The following is a 6,040-nucleotide window of genomic DNA, read 5'->3' on the forward strand; positions in this document are numbered from 1 at the left end:
TTAAGGGTTCTTGTCCCGCCTCATTTCGCTACAAGAATATGTTAGTCATTTTTTTTTAAAGGAAAATATGTTAATCATTATTGGTCATTAAACAAACAAAAATACGACATGACTAAACAGTAAAAAAATAATTACTTACCATTCTTGTCCGATGTTGTGCATTGGGAAGTCGTATCTCCATACTTATTATTCCGGTTTGCTTGGGCCTTCCTCACCTTCTCTTTCCATTGTTCGGTGTTCCACACCTTTATACTATCGCATCATCTTGTGCAGGATCTCATCGGTAATGTGCTACACTTAATTGGTCGATATTAATTGTATAAAAGCCAAATACTTAAGTGTACTAACCGTAAATCGCTCAAAGTTGATCCAACAGTTTTCCACCGGTACATCTTCCCAATAACACCAAGGATTATCCTTGCGAAACATTATTTCATTAACAGGAGAAATACATTAACTAATTTTTTAAGAACTACATAAAATGTTTTGAAGGAAGTTGAATTGAAAATATGGATTGTATATAGTTCACGGAGTAGGATCAAATACAAACTATATTTCGTATACAAACTGTAACAACTATTTAAAAATTGACATGTAGCATCCAACCAATTATAGAGAAATGGTAAAATGATAACCTATGTAATATCAATTATCTTGAATTCTTTATAATTATGCTAACAAGCAATTAATTTTTTATTTGTATCTTCCTTTTGTTTTCAATGTGCTGATATCATTTCACATATATGCTAAAATCAATTATCTTGATTAACTTTCATGTGCTAATATAATTTAAAAGTGCTACTTTTATGTATATATTGTTTTAGTATGTGTTAGTTTAACTTTTTTAAGTGCTAGAATCTGTTCTTACGATTTGTAGAATAAATATGGTTTGTACCGGAACCAACCCCGTTAGTTCACTAATACATCCGATGTTCCCATACTTCATGTGTGCTCAGTGGCGGATCTAGGATTCACGCCAAGCCGTAACGTTTTATAAATAAGCCGTAACGAAATCGAAAAAACATCAAATTTTTCCAAAATTTACACTAAAAACGTCAAATTTTTCCGAGCCAAGCCGTAGCGGAGGTTACCCCCCGGTAACCTCTAGGTCCGCCCCTGTGTGTGCTTCTTTCCTTTAATTACTGCATTTCATTTTCTTTAATTCTTGTCTGCTATCGGTTAAGTAATGGTAGGGATTTGGTCTTAGTCGTCTTTAATATCCTACTTTTTTTGAACGGCTAAATATTGCACTCCAGGAGTTGAACGAACCCTAACACCCCTATCTAGACACCTAGGGGTTTTCCCTCTATCACCGGGCGGGCGAAAGCCTTAGTGGCCTTCAATTTCCTACTTACTTGCAGTGGCGGACCTACCCACAGTCGTGGGTGGGCGGCCGCATCCCTTGAAAAAAAATTTAGTGTATATTTTAGGCAAAAAACCCGACTGCACCCCTTGAAAATATGGTTGAACGTCTCATCCACACTCCCAACAAATAATTTTTGGGTCCGACACTTACTTGTAAGTCTACAAAAAGACCTTGTGTTGTGGGAATGAATATAAATGAAGAATATGAATTGAGTCTCTCATTAATCTCCCAAATTAGCTATTTCAAAGTTGAAAATCAATCAATTTGGAAGATTGTAATAGATAGTATTCCTAACTTAATGCATAGACAAAGTAATTCGTATGTGTGTATGCATGGCTCTAAAAGTTTGCTTAGTCGATGGTATGCATTAATGAATCTTTTCTTTTGAAAAGCATCAATTCTCACTTTGTTTTTCAAGTTAAAGCAAAAATGACAACATCAATGAAAGCAAAATGACAAAATCCCAGGCCTCAAACGATCAAAGGTCATATCACAAATGAACTATTCAATTTGTCTCCTTTTTTTACCGCAAACGTTAAGTAAAGAATCCTAACAATCGTATAAAAACTTGTACATATTAACTCACCTTTTCTCTCACAGTATATATGATCAACATTGCGTATTAAACGTTCCCCTATATATGTACACTAGTCTAAGTACCCGTGTAATACACGGGTGGCTAAACAACAAAAAATTTATACTTTAACACATAAATACTTTATTATAGGTTCGTTCGAATATTACGATAAATAATATCTTATAAAATTAATTAACGATTACATTTCTTAATAGATTTTAAGAAATATGAATAATTTGTTAGGATTATAGTGTGTTATGAGTTGTCGATTTTAATCACGGGTTGTAAATAACGAATGTAATAATTTAATTAGAATGTACAATGTGGGGAAAATAATAATATTTATAAAGTAAACAAATACTAACTATTGAAAGGTTAATATTAATACGTTATAACAGAAAATGATGTAATTCATAGATTTATAAACAATTATAGTTTAAGTCTAATACATAACATATGGCATTGACCAGTGTACTACATTGGTTTAATCACAATTCCAATCTTAAATATTATCAGCAAAGGGACACATATATAATACCCCTAGATATCCTAAATTTAACAGGGTTGATCAAATGACAATAAACCAAAAAAAATGAGGTTCAAAAAAGCGCAAGAAGATGCGAGGCTTTAGCCCAGAACTCATAGAGCTTCACGTATGCGAGTCATTGCTCTATATACCGCCAAAAGCTACATCTCTTTTACATATTATCTTTTGGTCAACCAAACCCTTCGTGATATTTTCATGCCTTTTGGTTGTTTACAAATATATCACACTCCTACAGATCTCAATTTTATGATAATTTACCCAAATGTACATTAGGCGCACCTTGTTAAACCAAGGATCAGAGACATGACCGAACCATAAAGTTTGAGAATTTTAGTTGATTCAAAGTACCCGTGTGTTACACGGGTTATTCAAAGTAAATCATATTATTTAATAGTGTTCACATAAACTCTGTCTCACCTAAAATCGTTGGCAAAATACACTAATACCTTTGTATTTCCACGTGATTTCCATATTGACCCATTGGCGAAAAGGGTAATTTATATTGTAAAACTTGTTTGTAAAGACCTAAGCAAATGCGACAAGGAGGTTAAACGGGTGTGTCAAAAAAGGCTAACATGTATTCAAATGCTTACATTTCTGAATGACTATTTATTAAAGTAATTCTATTATTATTATAAATATAACATTTCTTAATCATAATACAATAACTATCTTCATAATCAAAAAGTGTTAATGGGTTACTAAATGGAGCTGGTTGTAAAAGCTTCATTAAGCACACTATTTCATCTACCACTTATTTTCAACCAATCTAGTCAACATCATTAAACTTGTAGATTATACAGCGAAAGCTATACATTGTCCCTGATCTAGTTTTTTTGCACCTTATACCTTAATGTAAACCTAAGTTTAGAATGCTAACAATCTTGTTTTTGTTTTGATGAAAATTTCGGATTCAGGCAAACTTGTCAGGTTGGATGGCCTAGCTAGGCAGGGCAAACTGGCAAACCAAATAAGAATTTTGGTAGGTTGACGATGTGAACACTTTTTTGTTTATTAAGATAAGAAAAACGATCAACAGAATACATATACATAAACAACATATTTAAAAAATAAAAAAATGAAAAAGTCAAACCGGCCGTTTAGTTTACGCGGCCGACTTCAAGTTTCAAAGTGCCTGTTAAACGTTAAACTATCAAATTAACTGCTTTTTTTTTTCTTTGTACTGTTCAACAATTTAGCGGTTCTAACAATTTAGCGATCTATAAACAGCCAACTATACTAAGTTTGTAGAAACCCATGTCGCCATCAACTATTTTATGTATGTTTTGTGTTACCTGCATGAACATCCTACTATAACGCTACGGAACACCAAGCTTAGGGCAGCCATTAGCAAAGAGCAACTGAGAATTTTCAAGTCCTAAACGTCCGCTTAACCATCTTGTCAGCATATAGAGTTCGCGCTAGATGATCACACCCGTGTAGCAAAATACAAGCCTACCAACCTCAAGCACTCACCCCTATAGGCTGACCATATCATTCCACACTCGTTGCCTCTATGTCTAGGAACCTTTCCACCATTTGGTATCTATCAAATCTGCATAAAGAAAACCACACAGAAAGTATCAATGAACTGGCGAACTTCCGTATATATGCTTCTTTATCTACATAAAAATATCAACAGGCAGTGGCGAAGCTTGAAATTTTTTACGGAGGGGTCGAAAACTTATATACCCAAAAATTTCTATAGAACCGGGGGGTCGAAAACATATATGCCCAAAAATTTCTATACGAAAACTACATATATAACACTATTGGCCGAAAATTTAGGGGGGTTGGACGCCCCTCCCAGCCCCTTCAAAGCATCGCCCCTGTCACCAGGGAAAAAGACAGATGCCATGTCATCATTATGTTTTCCAGCAATATTGATTTCCGTTTGAATAGATGCCACCGCAACCATCCTATTAAATATGTTCTTGGTAAATAATGGAGCCTTTGTACCTGAGGTGCAACTAATCTACAGAGATGAAGCTCTCCTCATGGCGCCATGCACAAGATTACCAGGTTAAAATCTGAAAAGATAGATGCAATCAGAAAACCAATTTTATATCAGTAACTCTTGTATCCTCGTCGGTTGCAACAGTTTACGTCGGGTTCAGGTAACTCAACCCCAATCTTGCTAGTTAATAACATCAAAAAAATTGAACCCAACCCTGCACACAGATCTCCACACCTCTAATTTCCAAGACTACTTTCTGGTTCATTAAAGCTTTCTCTACTAACCTGCAGAGTTGTCACTACTGATTAATATCCAGAATAAATGAAGATTAACCAGTAAATATATATGGTCACCAAGTAACCACCAAAGCTGTCGTAATATTCAAGATTTTAACCTGGTAATTTTCTGCATGGCGCCATGAGGAGAGATTCTTCTATGTAGATTAGTCGCACCTCAGGTACAAAGGCTTCATTAGATGGGAAGGAAAGTAAAAAGGGTCGAGCACTGATTGTTTCCTTAGCCCTTAAGAGTCTGTATAAATATAGACTACGAAGACGATTAAAAAACAAAGAAAATGGCCAGCTAATGCACGATAAAAAGAAGCTATTGTATCAAATATCATCTATGAGAAAGCTATATACATAGAAGTTTAGATAGAGGTCGCAATATGCTCTAGTCATATAACAGGTCAAATTGAGTATTCAAGATATGATGGTTCAAGTTTGCACTTAACACTTATTGTTCCATCAATTTATGAGCATTAGAACCCAATTTTAAAAATGATAATATATGTAATACCTTACTTTCTTCCCTAAAATCACCAATCTTATTTAGAATATCCGAGTGCAGGAGTTAAGGCAATTAGCTAAAACAACCCTTTTTCAGGATCACATCAATTCACTCCCAATGCGAACATAGTCAAAATGTTATTGACAACTCAGCTTCTATGCCAAAACTTTTTAAACGGGTCAAAATACATTAAGTTGTAAGCCAAACCTTGGTCTTTTAAAAAAAGCTATGATGGTATTATGTGAAATAACGTTCGCTTGAAATAGAAATTGGACCAAAATCGGGTACCTTTTTAAAAAGTTAACTCATAATTACTTCAGGACACTTGCAGCTTCAACTCCACAAGCACGGATAGAATTCCCAACATGTATCACTTTGTCATACACTTTGCAAGTCAATTACTTGTCTGCAAAATTGCAAACATGGACAACTTAAAGCTCAAAGGTTGTCGGAACTTAAGGTTCGATTAATGATTAATAGTATAATACTTCACAGCGATAAACTTAATTTCACCACCAAAAAGAAAACATAGAACTGGATACTTTATAGTTGACTAATAGTCAAAAGAAAAAGCAAAAGTAATAGCGTTTTTACTGTAGGTTCTCCTAGAGCAACAACAAACATCCAGCCTATCTAAATACTGCACTTAGTATAACTCGAGACGATTACGACCCTTACCCGTATCCTTACGGAGAACCTGAACCACTTGATATACTTTACATTGGTTTGATTATATGGGCACAAAAAATAATTTGAGTAGTTTGTGATATTGGTTGAACATCAGTTTGGCCACTCAAACAAAGT

Source organism: Helianthus annuus, chromosome 1 (genome assembly GCF_002127325.2).
Source record: "Helianthus annuus cultivar XRQ/B chromosome 1, HanXRQr2.0-SUNRISE, whole genome shotgun sequence".
NCBI lineage: Eukaryota > Viridiplantae > Streptophyta > Magnoliopsida > Asterales > Asteraceae > Helianthus > Helianthus annuus.